Raw genomic sequence first — 21,431 nt, forward strand, 5'->3', positions numbered from 1 at the left:
CTTGCTAATAAAAAATATGTCTAACAGACCAGCAGCACTGTATCACCTGGAGTTTGTTAAATGTTAGAATTTCAGGCCCGAGATCTGAAGAATCAGAACCTGCATTTTCACAAGATCCCCAGGCAGTGCCTGTGCAGAAGAGTGCTGGAGAAAATAAATCTCTGGGTCCTTACCATGTAGGTGTTCCTCTGTATTGCACAAATTAATCTCTCCAAATGTACCCTGAATCCGATCTCTTTCCCTTTCTGAAAAGCTATGAACTATGAAATATCCCACTTGGATCTCTCCATCTCTTTTAAATCCTTCTTTTAATAATTTAAGCATGATTTAGTCCAGATTTCTCAATCCTGGCTATATATTACCATCATCCAGAAACTTTCAAAAACGTACTGATGCTCAGGCCAACTCCAGAATTATTAAATCAGAATTTCTGAAGCTGGGACACGGTTACAGTTACTTTTTAAATTCTCTCCAGAGACAGTAGAAAACTCAGTGGTTGCCAGAGGCTGTGGGAGGAGGGAAGAGAAGGACAGAGACGAACAGGCAGAATACAGAGGACGTTTAGGGCAGCGGAAATACTCTGCACAATGCTTCAGTGATGGATACTAATCATTTTACATTTATCCAAATGTACAAAGCCAAGAGTGAATTCTAATGTAAACTAGGGATTACGCTGTGTCCACGTAGGTCATCAAATGTAACAAACGTACCACTCTGATGGGGGATGCTGATAATGGGGAGGCTGTGTATGTGGGGGCAGGGGACAGATGGAAAATCTCTGTACTTTCCTCTCAATTTTACTGTGAACATGAAACTGCTCTACAAAAATTAAGTCTTTAAAAAAAATCTCTCCAGATAATTCTTTTCTACAGCCAGGGTTGAGAATCAATAATCTAGCCTCTTTACTTTAAAATTTTTTTTTAACGTTTATTTATTTTTGAGACAGAGAGAGACAGAGCATGAACAGGGGAGGGGCAGAGAGAGAGAGGGAGACACAGAATCTGAAACAGGCTCCAGGCTCTGAGCTGTCAGCACAGAGCCCGACGCGGGGCTCGAACTCACCGACCGCGAGATCGTGACCTGAGCCGAAGTCGGCTGCTTAACCGACTGAGCCACCCAGGCGCCCCATAGCCTCTTTACTTTAAAAACAAACAAACAAACAAAAAAACCCAAACCTCTCAGTAACACACAATCCTCCCTTCCACTTACACAGCTAACCTGCTGAAATGGACACATTACTGATGTTCCGACCCTCGTTTCCCTTAGAGCCTGGGACAAAAGCTAAAGCACTGGGGGTGTTCAATCCAAGGGAGCTGGATGGAAGGTCAAAGGCAGCAAAGCTGGAAAGCAAGTAGAGCCAACACAAGGCTGCATCATTAAGTCAGCCACCTGGGTGACTGTTCACTCACTTCCTCGGGACTGTCCACAAAGCTATATAAAAAGCATCTGAGGACTTTCTGTTTGTGAGAAGAGGAAAGGAGGGAATATTTATCCCTGGGCTCCTTCACCGGCAGTGTGAAAGTTTCCAGCACGGAGCATTAACTCCTCCGTACCTTGGGACTGTGATGTCGGGGTACAGAGCTGGCTCGGGTGCCATCTCACACTATGGCCAAAGCAAGGAAGCTCTGGGCTTGGAGGAAAGAAGCAAGCAATGTGACCTGAAGAACATATTTCTGGTTTGAAATCTCATTGCTTTGTTCCACCTGTGGTATGCTGTAAAAGTTTCCATGTGTCATTCCACATGGCACATTCTCATGTCACAGACTTTCCAAGATACTAAAGGACAGTATTGCACAGTGATTAAGAGCATATGCTCCGGAATTAGAGTGTTAGCATTTGAATCCCAGTGTCTCCACTTTTTAACTTTTAACAGGATGTATGCCAGTTCCCTAATCTGAAATGAGACGGTAAGATTATCTACCCTAAAGACTTTTGAAAGAAGATTAAAGGGGCACCTGGGTGGCTCGGTGGGTTCAGCATCCAATTTTGGCTCAGGTCATGATCTCGCAGTTCGTGAGTTTGAGCCCCACGTCGGGCTCTGTGCTGACACTCAGAGCCTGGAGTCTGCTTCGGATGCTGTGTCTCCCTCTCCCTCTGCCCCTTCCTTCCTCGTTCCCTCTCTCTCTCAAAAATAAATAAATGCTAAATATTTTTAGAAAGAGGATTAAAATAAGCACAATTCATGGAAGAGTGCCTGTTACACAGTTAGAAAGATACGTCTGCAATTATTTCTAGGCTTTAACACTCTGCTTCTTCAGATCTTCACATTTTACCACAAGCACATCTTCACTACACTGCTTCCTCTTCCTAATATGAGCTGCAAAATGTTGACAGTTGTTTCAATTATTCACCCAGATCAGGTCCCTCTGTTTACCTGACCCTGCGGTGTCCTTGAATTTGAATATTCCATCTTTTATTCTCTCTGCCATAAACAACATTCCGCGTGGGATATGATAATGGAGGGAACTTTTAAACTTCTTTCACTTAGAAAAACACATGCTTTCTCTTCTCTCCCTCTCCCTCACGCGCGCGCGCGCACACACACTTCAACCTTGAACAAAAGGGTTCAAACTTCTCCCTAGGAGAGTAGGGAGAAGAAACTTTGAAAAGAATACGGGACTGAAATTTTTAAATAGGTCTAAATTTTAACAACCAAAATTACTGGTTATTAAACTGGCGTATTAGACTGGCATATTTTCAAATCTGCTCTAAAATGATATTCAGTGATGAAAAAAAGATAAATCCCTCCAACACAGATGAAAGGAATTATGCGCAACATTAAAATAGTTATATTATCATACATCTAACAAATTGAGACTCCTCAACAAACCTGTAACTCATAAATACTTGTAATTTTTTTAAGTTTTTGGTTTTACTTAGCATATTATTTGCATTTCTGTTTTATGGCTGGATATAATAGGGACCTGAATATTATATATTTTTATGACATAATATTATAATATATATTATATAGTCTGCTCTTTTCCCAATGAGAAAAAAATTTGGATCAATTTGAATAGATTAAATTTTAGGGATGTAGATGAAATATAATGCCACCTTATAATGTTTACTATATTATTTTAGTAATATATGCTTACAATATAAAACAAAACATTGATATAAACTATTAATTTTTATCTGTGCAACAATTCGTTTAAACTCATCACATACATCTTTTACATCAATGAAATTTCATCCCTGAAGATGAATATCTGAGTTATCTAACTCAGCTTCCCAGAGCACATTACTATTATTTCCGGGTAAGTTGTGAAGGTAACTTTTTTAAATAGAGAGAGGCAGGGATGCTGTCACTAGAAGTGTTCCCTAAAGCTAAAATCTCCCCTATCCAAAACAAATCTGCACTTACTCAGTGTCTAAAGACATGTTCAAGTCATATCCAAGCCTTATGATTGTCACAGTATGTTTCCTATAATAATCACTAAATCTACATTAAATTTCTTTGTTTTGTATTTTTACCAATTACTTCAGGTGACCTTTATAAGCAACCAAAAATTACTACCGGGATTATCTCAGGCTAATGTGTCTTCTCCAAACTGTACTTTGTTATTAACAATGAAATTACTGAGTTTATTCTTTAATATTAATAATTTTTTAAAGAATCTTGCATGAGGTACCTTCCTCTTTCCTGAGGAAAGTCTGGGAGAGAAAGAAAACATACCTTGTACCTAGGCACATATAAGATATCTCAGTTATTCTCAATATTTGATTAGAATTAAGGCTCTTTAAAAATGCTACTTATGTATTCTGGCCAGCAATTTTCTGTCACTTGCCTGTTATCATTTCACCAGCAAAACAGAACAAAACCACTCTCCTTTTAAAGAGAAAGACATTAAGAAATCAGGATTCATAAAAGATTTCTACTGAATATGTATTTTGAATGTATAAATATGTAAATTAAAGGCTATATCTTTTCAAATATTTTTATTGACATAGAATTACATTTTAAATAAATGTAATATATATTGGGGCACCTGGGTGGCTCAGTCGGTTAAGTATCTGACTCTTGGTTTGGGCTCAGGTTATGATCTCACAGCTTTGTGGGTTTGAGCCCCACATCGGGCTCTATGCTGGCAGTGCAGGGCCTGCTTGGGATTCTCTCTCTCACCCTCTCTCTCTGCCCCTCCCCCACTTGCACTGTCTTTGTCTCTCTCAGAATACACTTTAAAAGAAAAAAAGATAATAAAATATATGTAATATTATGTTTGTAATTCTGAAATTATATTGGTTACTGAGCAAATATATAGCCTATGTTTGGACTTGAGGGTTTTCACTGGGGAAGGAGAGGGATATAAATATAGAAGATGGTGAGAAAGGATTTTGTACTGAATTTTAATTACAGGTATTAGTATTAATTCATATTTTCTAAAATACATGTATATTTTAGTTCTGTTCACAGGAATACCCCAGATGCAAAGAAGATCCCAGTAGCCACGCACAAACCTAGATCCCAGTGCCTATGTCCATTCCTTACCAGAAGAAACCAGGGCCTCTAGCAGTAAATCCAGGTCTGGGACAGAGGAGGTACAAAATGAAATAAGTGATAAATACTGCAACTTGTTGAACCAGAAAGCCAGAAAATGCCTAAAGAGATAGTAGAGCCATATAAAAAACACACAGGGGCCACCTGAAGGAATTCCACATTCCAAAGTTAGGTCAATTTTTACAGGAAGAAGAACAATGATTGCAAGGGATTTTGACAGACTGAATTAAAAAAAGCATCAATGGATCAAAAGAGGAAGGGCTAGAGAAAGGGAAAGCTCTGCTTCACAGATGAGTGCTAGGGGTAGAGTTAGAAAATAATTGTCTCATAAGTCCCAAGGTAATAAAAGAGAGGTTGAAAGAATGACAGAAAAGAGGCAACATGGTGCCAATTATAAGTGTTCTTCATTTTACTCATCTCTCAACATTTCTGTAGCTTTGTAAATTTCACAAATAAAACAAACTTTAAAAGCACACACACAGAATCCTGCCACGTTTTTCAAGGACACATGCGAATAGAAAGGGTACAGGTCAAACAGTGTACAATTGTCTATGATGGGCTGGGGAGACAGGGATAATGAAATAAGAAAAAAAGATATATTACATTGCACTTTGAAATGACAAGAACATGAAAATTCCATTTTGCTGGTGGAAGACAGAAACAAAAATGAGTAAAGGAAAAACTGAATCGTATTTCGAGATCAGTGGAGCCCCTAAAACATTCGCTTCACATTAATTTTGTTTTCTTTAATCTTTTATAAAATCTAAGCCCTGTTCATACTTTTGGTGCACAAAATATCACAGGGTAACATGGTCTTCTGTGTGGACCAGCAGTATAATATACACATGTTCAGACACACAACCACATAGTAAAAGCTCCTTGCATTTTTATTACTTACAACACAGACTTTCAAAACAAGGGGGTGTGAGCTGGAATGATCTGAAGAGAGCAGAATCTTTATCAATTGGTATCATTATATTAAGAAATTCATTTACTGAGAGAGAGACAGAGAGAGAGAGACAGATTTTGAAATCTTCCCATTATCTCCAACCTTTTAAATTGTACTCTTTTTTCCAGAATAAATATAATCCCTTGATGTAGTAATCACCTGGACATTTGCATATGAAAAGCATCTACTTAATTATGTTTTGACTACGAAACCTGTCCCAAATAGGAGACCGAAAACATCAAAATAAAACGATATCAGATCATCAAAGCAAGAAGCAGATCAGCAGGATGTCCAGACTTCAATAACAAGATAACTCCCAGGAAGACAAAATGTGTTGGAACTTCTTAATTCTAGTATGAATAACATCGCACTAGTTTTGTCTTTTTTATGCAAAACAAAAATAAACACCTTTAAATTAAAAGTGCCTCTGTATGTAAATTGGCTATGAAAACAGATTTCTGCGAAATTTATACACGATGGAGTCGCTACAACTGGGTCTCATCAATTTCTAGGGTTATAAAATTTAGGAAAGACTTTGAAACAACCAAAAGGGACAGGGGAGGTGATAATACGCCAAGTACCTGAGCCAGCACTCAATAATCTGTCATTCTCGCTTCGTGGGTACCTTTTCTTGAAGTTCCCATCACTCAGAAAGGACAATTCAAGAAGGCCCCAGCTGAAATGGTGGTCTGTGACTCTCAGCTATTAAATACTAACTTCAGCAAACCGGGCCATCACCCAAGACTGTTTTCACATAGCCTGAGTCATTGATCATCGGTCACGAGGGTCGTGGAACATGAGGATCATCAGAACTCCTGTTACACATGCACTTCTACGTGTTCAAAACCGTGTATCATGTTCCTTAAAGACAACAGCAAAACCGCGTTAGCTTTTGGAGACAAGATTTGGATCTGTTAAATTCCTTCAGCAGGAGGCTATTCAACTCAGGTGGCTCCAATGCCACCATGGCCTACACGCAAAGCAAACTCCAAGCCCACAGATGTCTCAAGGTTATGAAATCAAAATGCTACAACCAACCAACACAAACAGCCAAACAGGCTTTAAGCCACAGCCAGTCGATAACGACCTTACCTTGGGGGCACCTGGGAGGCTCAGTCAGTTGGACATCCCACTCTTGCTTTCAGCTCTGGTCACAGTCTCAGGGTTCGTGGGTTTGAGCCCCAAGGAGAGCTCCACGCTGACGGTGCAGAGCCTGCTTAGGATTCTCTCTCTCCCTCTCGCTCTCAAAATAAACTTCTCTGAAAAGAAAACCGCCTTGCTTTCTTTCTGCCTTTTCTCTATAAAAGCCTCTCCCTGAGCTCCTGTCCCTAGAAAGCTCTTCCTCATTCCCAGATTGGTGCTGCCCCATTCAAATCAATTTTTGCTCAAATAAGCTCTTAAAAAAATTGTCATATGCCTCAGTTTACCTTTCAGCAGTTCTGGGGTCAGAAGAGGGAAGTGAAGAAAGAGCCCCACCTCCCCCGGGAGAAAGGAGCACCCCACCCCCTCCCCCACCCCCTCCCCGCCCCGCCCCCCGCCCCCCCCACCCCAGGCACCTGCTGAGCCCCCGAGCTCGCTGCTCTCCCGCTGCGCCTGGAGGTGCTGGGAAGCCCCTCTGGGATCCGGGCTCCTCAGCTTCTCGGTCACGAGCGTCCACACTGCCAGCGCCCTTTCCCCCTCACCGTCTCCGAAACCGGCCACAGGCCACCAGCTCGCATTTAAAAACCACAGCGGGTCAGCCTCACGTTGGGTCCAACGTAGAAATCGGTCCGGGTCTGGATCCGACGGGGGCCAGGGTCTGAGGTTCCGACGTCAAAACCGGACCGGGTCCAGGGTCACTCCGGGTCCGGCTCAGACACGAGGCTGGGAGCAACCAGCGTGAGGCCTCCGGTGAACACAATTTGGTTTGAAAGCTGAACAAGGAGGTCAAATCTATCGAAATCGTCCAGAGATGATCCCGAGCGAAGAAGACACAGTGGAGAACTTTTCATTTTTAACCTCGGATGAGCGTAGCCAGTAGGAGGTGCCCTGGAGAACAAGGGGAAATGAAACTTGTCCTCTACAGTTTCTGGTGACCAGGATGGGACCTGCCGGGACACCTGACTTGCCCCGGAGCCTGCAAACCGATCCTGGGGAAACTAGCGGAAGCCAGCAAACGGTAAGAGCCAGGCCTCCCAGATCCCCGTCTGTGGCGCCTGCTGGAGGCGGGAAGGTAACACTTCACTCGTCCTTTCCAAGTTCAGATGGGCAGGACATTCCATTTGTGAGAATTAGATCTTGGAATCGTGACTTGTGAGCTTGCTTCTGGGGACCCATTGGTGATCAATGCTCTCTCTCCTAGAACCATTCATTGCCTTCTTAATTGTCTTGTTTTGTGCTCTGAGAACCTGGCTTGGCACTTGTCAGTTTGGGGGGCCCCACAATGTGGTGGGGCAGAAATGTGGGTTGCACACCGTTTGCGACTAGGATTTTACCTACTGTGTCAGTTCTCGGGCAGGGGGCCGGGGGGAGGGGCGGAATTACCCGAGTCTGCTTTCCCTTACCTTTAGACTGGCTCTGGATCTTGAGAGGGTGGTACTTTTGCACCATCTCTGAGGGATTCCTCTGGGGTTCCTGGGGTCATTCAACCCTGCCAGAAATATTTACCTTTTCCCCCCGGCTGACGCCTGACAAGATATTTGAAAGGATATTTTTAACTGGAGGCAGAGGTTCAGTTCCAGATCAGCGCAATAAAGCAAATACCACAGTAAAGCTAGTCAAATGAATTTTGTTTCCCCAGTGCCTATAGAAGTTAAGTTTACACTCTACTTTAGTCTAGTAAATGTGCAATAGCATGATATCTAAAAGATCATTGTACATACCTTAATATAAAAATATATTATTGCCGAAAAATGTTAGCCATTATCTGAGCTTTCAGTGAATCATAATCTTTTTGCCGGTGGAAGGTCTTGGCTCAATATTGACTGATCAGGGTGGTGGTTGCTGAAGGTTGGGAGTGGCCTGGCAAGTTCCTGAAATAAGACAGTGAAGTTTGCTGGATCAATCGACTCTTCCTTTCACGAAAATTTCCTCTGCAGCATACAACGCCGTTCGATAGCATTTCACCCACAGTAGAACTAAAGCCAATTTTCTCAAACCCGGGTATTGCTTTATTAGCTAATTAGGTAATATTTTAAATCCTCTGTTGTCATCTCAGCAATCTTCATAGCATTTTCACCAGGAATAGATTCCATCCCAAGAAATCACTTTCTTAGCTCATCCCTAAGAAGCGCCTCCTCATCTGTTCCAGTGTTATCACGAGATTGCAGCCATTCTGTTCCTCCTCTTCAGGCTCCAAGTCTAACTCTAGTTCTCTTGCTGTTCCCACCACATCTGCACGTATTTCCTCCACTGAAGTCTTGCACCCCTTAAGGTTATCCATGAGGGTTGGAATCGACTTCTTCCAAACTCCTGGTAATGCTGATATTTGGACCACTTCCCATGAATCATGAATGTTCTTAGTGGCATCTAAAATAGTGAATCCTTTCCAGAAGTTTTCCAATTGACTTTGCCCAGATCCATCAGAGGAATCACTATCTATGGCAGATAGAGCTTTATGAAATGTGTTTCTTAAGTGAACCTTAAAAGTCAAAATGACTCCTTGATCCATGGGCTGCAGAATGGATGATATGTGAACAGGAATGAAAACAACATTAACTTCATATTTCCATCAGAGTTCTGTGATCAGGTGAATTGTCAATGAGCAGGGATATTTTGAAAGGAATCTTTTCTGAGCAGTAGGTCTCAACAGTGGGCTTAAAATATGCAGTAAACCATGTTGTGCTGCCATCCAGACCTTGTTCCGTTTACAGAGCACACAGGCAGAGTAGATCTGGCATAATTCTTTAGAGCCCTGGGATTTTCAGACTTGTAAATGACCATTGGCTTCAACTGTATCAATAGAGCTCACTTAGTTTCCCCCTTTTCTCTGCACTTGATCTTAGCCAAAAGGCCAAGAGGCGACCCTCCCCGCCTTTTCTCTGTAAAAGCTTCTCCCCTAGCTCCTGTGGGTCCTAACCATTTGCGGTTTGGTGCTGCCTGGTTCAAAAAGATTTTTGGACAAATAAGCTTTAAAAACTTTTTAAACGCCTCAGTTTATATTTTAGCACTTTGTTTATGTGCCCTTTTCCTCAAAATCAAGATAGTCACCCAACAGTAACACTTTCTACAATAAAAATTTTCCCCACCACATCTTCTAATTGAGCTTTACACAACAGTTAGGAAGGATAGAATGACATTCTGAACACTATAAGGTAGGGTACAAAACTTACCGAGATAAAGATTTCACAAATTATACAGGATCAGTTAAAGAAAAAAAGCATTCTATCAAATTCTAGGGATGGGGATAGCAATACCTATTCCATTCACATTGTGAGGATTAAATGAGTTAATATATAAGTAGTATTTAAAAGAACAATCTGTTACATAGAAAAGAAACTATACCTATTAGCTGTTTTTAATCTTTGTTTTTGGGTTATGGCTCTTTTTGAGTCCCTTAGTATCTTGTACAGGCAAATAAATTAGTTTTGATGAAGTAATTTGCAGGAATGTTAAAAAAAGAAAGGAAAGAAAAGAAATATATTGAAGTGGAGCAAAATGACCCCTAGGAATGCAGGTAGGGTGGTTTCTGATAAGGAAAATAGAGGACAAGTACGTAGCCTTGAGAAGAAAACAGGGGCTAAATGCTTCATTTGACTGGAGTATGATGCATAAGAGGAAGCATAAAAAAATGTTTAAAATGAATATAGCAACAATAAAATCAATAACAATGAAAACACTGCAAAACAAAACAATGCAAGTAAGAACTGTATTTTCAGTAAATATATAGAAAATAGAGGAATTGTAAACCAGTGGAGTTACATTGAGGTTTTGAGCCTCAGTACTAAGAGAGGGTCAATATATTTATATTTTTAAAAATTAGGCACCCAGAAATTGATTTTAGGGGGGAAATGAATTGTAGGTGAGGATGTACTTATTGGAAAGGAGCTAGAGAGAACTGGAATTCTGGAGAACATAGGGCTAGAGGTTAGAGTGGGATACATGTGATAAGTAAATACGGATGAAATTAATTCTGTGGTAACTCACTCAAAGTAGCAAGTGATTTTACTAGTGGACGGAAGGTAACAAAGAAGAGAAATACAAATGAAAGCCCTAGAGAATCATTCATTTTGTGGGTGTGGAAGGAAGAAAAAAAAAGTGAAGGTGACAAAGGAATACAGAGAAAGGAAGGAGAAAGAAGTTCCTAAAATAAGTTTAGGAAAAATAATTCACTGAGACTGAAGACAAGCCAAGGATAAGGAAAACTGAGAAAGGACCCTTGGACTGGGAGATTAGAAAGAGATTTCTATGGAGAGGTATAGTTACAAGTTAAACTGTTTTTTTTATGTTTATTTATTTTTGAGAGAGAGAGAGAGCAGGTAGGGGCAGAGAAAAGGGGTGAGAGAGAGAGAGAATCCCAAGCAGGCTCTACACTATCAGCACAGAACCGAATGCAGGGCTTGATCTCATGAACCGTGAGATCATGACCTGAGCCAAAATCAAGTGTCAGACACTTAATCAACTAAGCCACACAGGTGCCCCCAAACCTTTTAACAGTGCGGAAAGGCATGGGGCATACAGCAGGAAAAGGAAAGGAAAAGGAAATAAAATTATTCTTTTGGCAAGGAAAAGGAAATAAAACTATTATCCTAGCCATGATTTTATTTAATTGCAATCAAGTCTATTACACTACTTCTCCAAATCTGTACCCCAAACTCTTGAGTCTTCTCATTTGAATCTGTTCCAAACACTTCACCTTAGGAATCTTTTCAATATGAAGATCTAATAGTAATACTCCATTTCTCCAACATATTGATGACTTCAGTATGATGTTTAAATGATGTGAAATTCTTCAGACTAGCCTTCAAGGTCCTCCAACATATAAAGTAAAATTACTTCCCATTTAGTCTTTGGGTTCCCCAAAAATATTCAATGCTACTGCACAATTGTAACGTTTACTATTCTACAAATATGCCTGAATTTTCAAACTTCTGTTTTTTTTCATGGTCTTTCTTCCCCTCAGTTAAGAGTAAGATTTCCACATCCATATATTGCATTCTAATATACATTCCACACCATACCAAGAGCTGCCTTATTCATCAAGCCTTTCCTGGTTGCTCTGGACTGGAATGTGATCCCCCATGTTCACATGTAGAAGCCCTGAGCTCCAGCGTAGCTGTATTTGGAGTAGGGTCTTTAGGAGGTGATTAAGGTTAAATTAGGTCATGTGATAGGACCCTAATCCAGTAGGACTACTAACCTACAGAGACAGAGAGAGACAGATTTTTGCAAGTACTCAGAAGAAAGGCCATGTGAGTTCAAAGAGGCCATCTGCAAACCAGGCAGAGCGATCCCGTCGGGGAGACAGTTCGGCTGGAAAATGAATCTTGGACTTTTCAGTCTCCAGAACTGTGAGAAAACACCATTTCTGTTGTTTAGGCCACCAGTCTGTGGTGTTCTGTTGTGGCAACATGACTTAATTAATATATTTATCCAAAATGAGGTATCATCAGTTGCTTCTTTTGTCCATGTATACAATTCATTTTTGCTAAGCTGTGTAATTATAGTCTGAAGAGCCTTGTATCTACTGTTGTAGCTACAGATATTAGCATGAAACTCGTGGAGGGGAAAGAATGTAAAATTTGGTTTTGTATACTCCGTATACATTATATGCACACATTCTTTATATAAATATTGTATTCACTTGCATTATAAAAATTCTATAACAAAGTCAGATCCTATTAATAGAATTACTAGGTATGTATGGATTGATGAAGCAATCTTCTTTCTGAGAAGTTATGAGTAAATGCTGGAGCCTAATTTTCTAAAAGTACTACTCTTTAAAATCTTTATATTGTGTACCATACACACATATCTGAAAACCTATATAGGTATTAAAGACAACTGGAAACTAATGTACATGTAACTTTATGAAACTGGAAAAGTCACTTTCTTCCTGGACCACATTTTACATTTCTAAAAATAAACGGAGCAGAATATGATCTCCAAGGTCTGGGATAATTTTTACCTCTAGGTCCACAGATTTGAGATGAACAAGCATGTGCCAACCAGTTCATGATCTTTTCATTGTAGCACTGTCTTAAAGCTGTGATCTTACCAAGAGAGTGGCAAGGCACTTTAATTTGCTAATGGGTGGACTATGATTAGAAATTATTTACAACACTGTGAGATTCAATGAACAAGGATTAAATATAAGAATCCTCAAAATACAGTAATCATGTTCCTGGTATTAGCTAATACTTTGCATTGGATGCTTTTGTACACCATTTACCTTCACAGCAATCCTGTTATGTTGGTACTAGGAACCCATTTGGAGATGAGACCACCAAAGTTCAGAGCAATGGAGTTAAATTTCTCAAGATTTTGTATCTAGATATATACATATATATAACATTATGTGATTATTATATAGTATATGACATATACAGTTATATAAAATATTATAATGTTAATATAGTATATATTTATATATTATATATAACATACATATTATAAGTATATATTATATATTACTATACCACATATTATATAACATTCACAATTATTACATTGTGAATATTACAATATATTACATTGTATTATAATATACAATGTGATAACAATATATAATAATATGTTATATATATGTACATATATCTCTACATGTGTGTATGTGTGTGAATATATATATAATATATATATATATTATATAAATAGTTAAAGAAGGGATGAGTGATGTTTTCAATATTCTGTACTGACTAAAGCTTTAAAACAGCATTTAATTTTTACCTAAAAATTATAAAGAAATTAGAGAAAAGATGACCATTTGAAAACACATATTACCATGATCTATTATTTATTTCTATAATGAGAAGTACAAAGAAAAATACAAGTAAAGTGTCTCTTGCTATGCCATGTATTAAAATCTCTTAGGTTAACTCTTTTGAATTTGTTTTTTGATATATATTGTATGTTTCCCTACAAGGAATCAACTGGCTTCCACATATCTTTAATTTAATCTTGAAACCTGACATATCATATAGAATTTCATTTGCTTCTAAGTAATGTGCAATGTGAGTTTGGCTCATCAAATTATGAAATTCAGGGTTTTTTTTTCTTCCAGGTAATGGAAAATTTTTAAATGACATTTCAGTTCACTATATTGCATTTGCTAGTGTGTCATAGATAAGAATAGAAAAAAAGCAAAAATCTAAAGCATTTACATTTTTTAAAAGCAAGTCTGCTGTTTAATCTCTGTAACCTCTGAGGGTTATTATTATTTTTTTTCAGCTCAAATTAAAAAAGAAATCTTAAGCCCGTGCTGCACACATTAAGTTGGCTATTTTAAGGGGATAAGCATTTCATATATTAGACATTTAGCATAGCTAAAAACCAACACTTTGAAAAAATGGACTCAGGGGTTTGCCTACCAATTAAAATTTATTGCACTAAATTTAATGCCAAGAGTTGAGATGTAATTAGCTCAGAGCACAAAGCTGTGAGAGAAACCTGTCAATACCCACCCCCTCCTTCCTCCTACCTCCACTCCAGTTATATTTTGATCTCTCATTTTTAACTTCTTTGCAACTTCCCACACTTTCCTACTTACCATGCAAGATCCGCATCCATTAAATCCCCCCTCATATCCTTCCAACCTCTCAATCATTCCTTTGACTAACTACTCCACTCTAACCAAGTCTTCTTCATGGACCACCAGCCACCTGGATGGATGATGGTACAATATCTCCTCTGCCCACAGTTGGTGCCATATATGTCTCCATCCACAAAATTAGAGAACTCTTAATGGTCACATAGAGTTCTGACAATTCTTAACATTTCACAAATGTTGGCAACCTAAATTTGGTTTATCTCACTCCCTAAAACTTTGGAAGTACAGAGGTAGGCAAAAGTTTGCTATTCTGAGGACAGACAACAGTCATTGTCTGTCACCATCACGCAGTGTCCTTTCTCAGGGAGTCCAGGGAGGGAAATTCCACTCTCACCAGCGTCGCCCAGCCTTCCTTGTCTCTTGCCCCCATTTCTACCCTTTTCTTCTCTTCTGCACCCAGCTGATCATCTTCAGTTCATCCTCAACACCACTGCCACAGATGTCTTCCTAAAACTCCTCCTTGCAAATGCCAATATTCAGCTCTAGGATTGCATGCTGTATGATTACCTACAAAATATAGTTAAACCTGTTCAAGTAGATTCTCAGAACTCTCTTTTGACGGAGTCACAAGTAATTTTCTAAACTACTGTTAGTCTCCTCCAAGAAATCTCCATGCTTCGAACTGGTCTTTTAGCAAACATTGAAACGATGTTCCATATGTGTCCAAGCCTTCAAAATTGTTCTTCCTTAAATAACCTTTCTCCTTATCTACGCCTGCCTTTCCCTCAAAGCCAAACCAATTCCCACATTGCAATGAAGGTTATGACCACCATTTTTAGTGATGTTTCCCTTGTCAAACTCCCATACACTTATTGTCTGCCTTGTGATTTGGCTTTTAGGGATGCTGTCTCATAATACTGATTTATGTATATGTATTTTCTCTTACAGGCTGTAAATGTGTTGGGGATAGACACTATTCTTGATAAATTTATGTCAATAGTGGCAGAAAAATTAAGGTAATCCAGGTACATATACAATTGGGGAATTTGGGAATTAGATTCAAAATAACCAATCGACTAACCAATATTTATGGCCTATGTTGTTTATGAAAGATGTTAGGTTGCAGGGATTTTAAACAATTAGCAGGCAATAATCTTTGCTTTGTTTCCAAGAGATTAACGGTGTAATCTTAATAACATACATGAATATAAAATACTTCAAATAGATGCAACGGATCATAAGATGCTGCAAAGAATTAATATTGTACCTTGCATTTTACTTCAACCTTGAGTATACAGTGCATGCCAAAGTCTGTGTCAGTGGTAGGTGTCTCCCTGAGATACAAGGAATATGAAACAAATTTAAATAAAGGGGAAAGGAAGTTAGGAATCTTTCTGAAACGTCTCTTCAATGAATGATCCATGCAAGCTGTTAGAGATGCTGCCAGATATCAGAAATAAAATGTTGAGTCTTGCGTCAATGAACCCAGTTGTTTTAATATTAAATTTCATCGTACTTAATATAATGCTTTTAGAATCTATGCTCATCAATATGTATAAGCCTCTTAATTGGCAAGATCCTGAACCTATTTCAGTGCATAAGGTACCTCCTTCCTTACTAGATCCTATAGATCGGGACAATCCTGGTGTCCACAGAGGTAATATAGTGTGGAGGGCAGGGTGGATTTAGCCCAGAAACAAGTGCTATGCTTTCAGGAAACTCCTGTCCAAATGGAATCATTGAAAATTGTGTGATCTGTTGTTTTTCCGTCAGGGATGATAGAGGGCAGAGGCACTGAAGGAGGATGGTGCCTGGCTTTCTCCATAGCAAGGAGAACTTGAGAGCTCGGGGAGTTCAGAGTTTTCAGTCTCTTCCTACTTTCCCCATATCATGATTTAGGTTTCCACGTTTGACCCACCAAGGCCCCTAATACCTTTACCTTAGAGGCCTGGTGACCTTGTACAAGAATTGGTACTGAAGCTCTGTAACAGCGTTGGTCGGGCCCTGAGCCTGGGCCTCCAACATTACTTCCCTGCAGCTACACATAAACAATAAGCTGCCACAGAAGACTTCTGCTTTTTCTTTTGTTGTTTCCTGTTTCCTTCCGTGTGCAGGGAAGTTTGAAAACATCGTTTTTCTCCTCTCTTTATGCTCTTTCTAGAGCCATGAGATGTGCGGCACCATACTGCTCTGTGGTAATACCATTACCTTATAATAAAAGCTGCCCAGCACATTATCTTTCCGTTGGTTGCCTCCACCCACACTGCACCCCATGCCATCCACACTTTGAGCAATTTGAGTAATTCTTGACACTATCACATGACATACGAACACTGTCTCCTGCGTCCCGGCGACTAAGTCACACACGTGCCAATGCTCACCGATTATTTGTGCAGCCCAATCCCCAAATTCCAACTTTGTGATTCCCACCCTACCCACTTAGGGTTATTCTTAGTATTCATTATTTTATCACTGAGGGTTCCGGCTAAAAGTATATGTCAACACAAAATTAGTGACGCACAACAGTTAAATGCAGTGATTATATCATAAAAGTATAAAAGGGGGTAAGAGAAACCAATGACATGAAGCATCCCAAGGCTAGCCACGTGAGAAGCTGTGACCCAGTACTGAATGGGCAAACAGAAGGATACTTACTTGGTTTCAGCAAGATCTGAGTGGGCCATCTGATAGGAGCCGTGGGATTTGTTTGGCCTTAAGGCAACTATTAGGAATAAATACTCTGATACCTCTTTTCCAATGCATGCCAGCCTCTGCCAGTATACCCTTGTGGCCAAATCCTACAGGAATCCCAGGCAAGGGAGCTGTGTTAATGTGGTCCACAAAACCCAATCTGTTGATTCGCGGAGCAGGTCAGAGAAGGTTGGACATTCACTGCATGGGAAAATGAGGAAAAAATGTACATCAGAACTTTGTACAAAAAAGGAACTCTAATGTCGTTTCTGAAGTAACTCTCAGTCGTCATTTAGCTATATAATAGTAGAATATATTCCTGTCCTTTTAAGCTTGAACTCTAACTCTTTGACCTATTAAGTGGATAAAAGCATCACTTCTGATAAAAAGGAATTCTTAACCCAAGTAAATTCTGCACTTGAAGAGAAATCTCCAGGATCAAGAGTAGCTTTCTAAATAATGGAGAAGGAATGAAAAAATAAAATTGTATTTAAGACTGGATTCCACATTTAAAGTTCATGGCATTTATAAAGCCGAATGATTTATGTTTCTCTGATATAAACAACACGCTCACAAGTACATAAAGCTTTGAAAGTGAATGACTGTAAGGAACTTAAAGTTACGAAAGCCTGGATGGCAGCGAGGTCAGATCTGGACCCTCATTCACCAAAGCAGCACTCGGAGCGCGTGCGAGCAGGCCTGTGATTCAAGCTGAGAAGGGTGACGTGCTAGGGTGAGAAGAGTAAAAACCAGGGACAACCCCATTATGTAGGACTGGAATAATTTCTGTCTATGTATCTTAGGTGGAGGATGCTTACCCTCAGGGCTGGCCCTTCCGGGTATTACATAATGCAATAACAGCCCTTCAGTTGGTTAGGACAGTATAAGCTGCAGATTAATTGGTACATACCGAGAGAAGTGCAAAGGAAGTCGAAATGGGCCATTCACAATACATCCCAGCTGAGACGTTAGGAAAGGAAGTCATTAACATCACCACTCTATACTAAATTAAAAATTTCAAGACAAAAAGCCAAAAAGAAGACATTTCTTACCTCCATTTCCACAAATTAGCGTGTGCTTTCTGACAATTTTTTAAATATTTGAGTTTCATAGGAGGCTTATTTCCTGGCACCAGCCTACATAGATTTGTGTCGCAGCTCCAACCCTGACTAATGGTACAATTTGAAAAATCTATTGAACAATTCAGCACCTCAGTTTATTCACCTGGAAGTGAAGTAAGAATAGCACCCCTCCTCCCCCCCCCCCCAGTGTTATTGTGTGAATCACGTGAGTATGAAAGGGCTGAGTTAGAGGGAGAACCCAGGATAAAATAAGTACGGTACGTGTTGGCAGTGTTTACTATTACATAAAATGCAGTAGATTCGAGAGCAGATGCAGGTCTGTGACTATAACTTAAATAGGATAAAAGGATATGAACAAGAGGGCAAATGGACCAATGATACTTGCTAAAGTCTATACTTTTTCTATTGAAAAACAGTAAACATTTATAAATGATATAAAAAACTATAAATGAAGTAAAACAGTGTATTATAAACATTAATTTTCAAGAAAAAGGTTATTTTAAAGAAAAATGAAAAAGAAAAGTTCTTCATACCATAACCTATGATACCGGGGAAAAACTGTATTTAAAAGGAGGTATAGGAGCACCTGTATAGGCTCAGTCAGTTTAGCATCCAGCTTTGGCTCAGGTCTTGATCTCATTGTTCATGAATTCGAGCCCCACATTGGGCTCTCTGCCCTCAGCACAGAGCTTCCTTAGGATCCTGTGTCCCCTTCTCTCTCTGCCGCTCTCTCTCTTTCTCTCTCTCTAAAAAAATAAACATGAAAAAATTAGTTTAGTTCTATTTTAAAAAATAAAAGAATAAAAGAAGCTACATAGCCTAAATATCTTAATTTGTAGAAAATAAAGAGAAAAATAAGAAGATTAAATTCTTATCTTAAGAAATTAAAAGAACAATTTAAAAAACAAAGGGAAGCTAGGATAGGAAATTAATAAAGATATAGCTGATGTAAAATGAAATGTAAAACAAAAGCTATTTGAAAACCTAGATCTTAAATTGATACTTTGAAAAGATTACTAACATAGATTAACTCCATGCCAGCATTACCGAAGCACAAAGATATTCGCACTGACAAGATCAGAGATTAAATAGGAATCAGACGAATAAATATAGAAAAAGTATGCTGATTATGGGCAAATACTTAGTGAACTAGATAGGGGTAAATTTGAAAAGTTAGAAAAAACATAATTTCTTTGCAAAATACAAATTTCCAAAATTAAATCAAGAAAATAGGAGGTGACAAGTCACTTACCACTGACAAAATTAGGAAAGTTGTTGTAGAGCTCTGTCACTGAAAAGGGTATAAGGAGCAAATGGATAAACAAATTTTCCTGTGTCTTAAAGAACAGATATTTCCAATATTATTTATAATATTCTAGGCCATGGAAATAAACACACACACACACACACACACATTTGTTTTATGAATAACATAAGCATATCCAAAGCGTGACAAAAGTAATACCAAAACCCAGTCTGATTTAATTAAGAGTAGATATGCACAAGAAACAACATGTGTTGGCGTGGAAGCAGAGAAAGAGGAATCCTCTTGCACTTCTGGTGGGAATGCAAACCAGTGCAGCCACTCTGGAGAGATGGAGATTCCTCAAAAAACGAAAAATAGAACTACTGTACAATCCAGTAATTGCATTATTAGGTGTTTGCCCAAAGGATACAAAAATAGATTTGAAGGGATATGTGCGCTCTGATGTTTATAGCAGCATTATCAACAATAGCCAAACTATGGAGAGAGTTCAAATGTCCACTGACTGAAGAATGGATAAAGAAGGCATGTATGTATATGTATACGTATATGCATATGTATATGTATATGTATATGTATATGTATATGTATATGTATATGTATATATGTAATGGAATATTACTTAGCCATTAAAAAGAATGAAATCTTGCCATTTGCAATGACATGGGTGGAGCTAGAATATATTATGCTAAGCTGAATAAGTCAATCAGAGAAAGACAAATACCATATGATTTCACTTATATGTGGAATTTAAGAAAAAACAACAGTTGAACATAGGGGAAGGGGGGGAAGACAAGAGAGGGAAGCAAACCACAAGAGATTCTTGACTATAGAGAACAAACTGAGGGTTGATGGAGGGAGGTGGGTGGGAGATGGGCTAGATAGGTGATGGGGATTAAGAAGCATACTGTTGTGATGAGCACTGGGTGTTGTATGTAAGGGATGAATCACTGAATTCTACCTGAAACCACTATTGCACTGTATGTTAACAAACTAAAATTTAAATTAAAAAAGAGTAGATATGCAGATTTAAGAAATAAATATTAGCAGAGAGATCCAAGAAGATGCAAAAATATATTATTCAGGTTCCATATCAGGTCTGCAAGACTGGTACAATGTCAGAAATTGTTCAGCACATTTTGCCACAGCAATACAATCAAAAACCATCTGAGGACATCAATACATAGATACCGAAAAGTGTTTTATAAAAATTCCACGGTTATTAATAAAAACTACAGAGAGCAGGATAAATTTCCTTGGGAAATTAATAGAATTCTCACAATATTTTATTGCTACAGAGACTTGCATTTCATTAGATAAAATAAATGTTGTTCTTGGAAGTAAAGGCACTTGATTACAAAAGACCCCTGGAGCTTTTAACTTTATCTCAATGTCACTTTAAAATATTAAAGATGGAGCATTAATTAAACATTGAGAGGTAAGATTTAAATATTAACTTGCAGACGACCGAGAGTTGTACTTAAAAGAGAATGAGAATCAACATCATGGGAGTGCTGGGGGCGGGGCAGTTTAATTCACACTCTACAATTTACTTCAAGACAGGATTTTTCCCCAAATAAGATCAAATTCTTGCAGTCAATTCTGAAAAATATAGTGCAAGTAGCAAAATATTTCTAATGGAATAGAAATAGCCCTGAGTTTTCTTTACTTCCCACTTTAGTATACTATATCACAAGATCTAGGGTGGACAAAGGCAGTTGTGGCCATTTGTTATCAGAGAATGTTCTCTTGAATTGGACTAGAGGCATTGCAGTTTGAATACAAACCATGGAATAAAAAACAAGCAAACAGAACATTGCAGAAACTTTGTTTCAATTTATTGTATACTCTGCTAATTAAAGAGAATCATGTATTACTTTATTTGTGTCTTTGTGCCTTAAAATAAAAAAGGAGGGCTATTAGTTGGTAATGCCAGTTTAAGGATTTTTTTTTAATGTTTATTTTTTAGAAAGAGAGAGACAGAGTGCAAGCTGGGGAGGGGCAGAGAGAGAGGGAGACACAGAATCTGAAGCAGGCTTCAGGCTCTGAGCTGTCAGCACAAAGCCAGATGTGGGGCTGAACCATGAGATCACGACCTGAGCTGAAGTCAGAAGCTTAAACAACTGAGCCACCCAGGCGCCCCTTAAGATTTTTTTTAAAGCCCACCTAAGCACTGTCAGATGAATTTAACAGTGCTTTGATATCTCTAGTTATGCTCAATATTAATTGAGGATTCTTGCACATGCACTTGCTTCAGT

The sequence above is a fragment of the Panthera pardus genome, unplaced genomic scaffold (genome assembly GCF_024362965.1).
Source record: "Panthera pardus isolate Hobbes unplaced genomic scaffold, ASM2436296v1 HiC_scaffold_15, whole genome shotgun sequence".
Classification (NCBI taxonomy): Eukaryota; Metazoa; Chordata; class Mammalia; order Carnivora; family Felidae; genus Panthera; species Panthera pardus.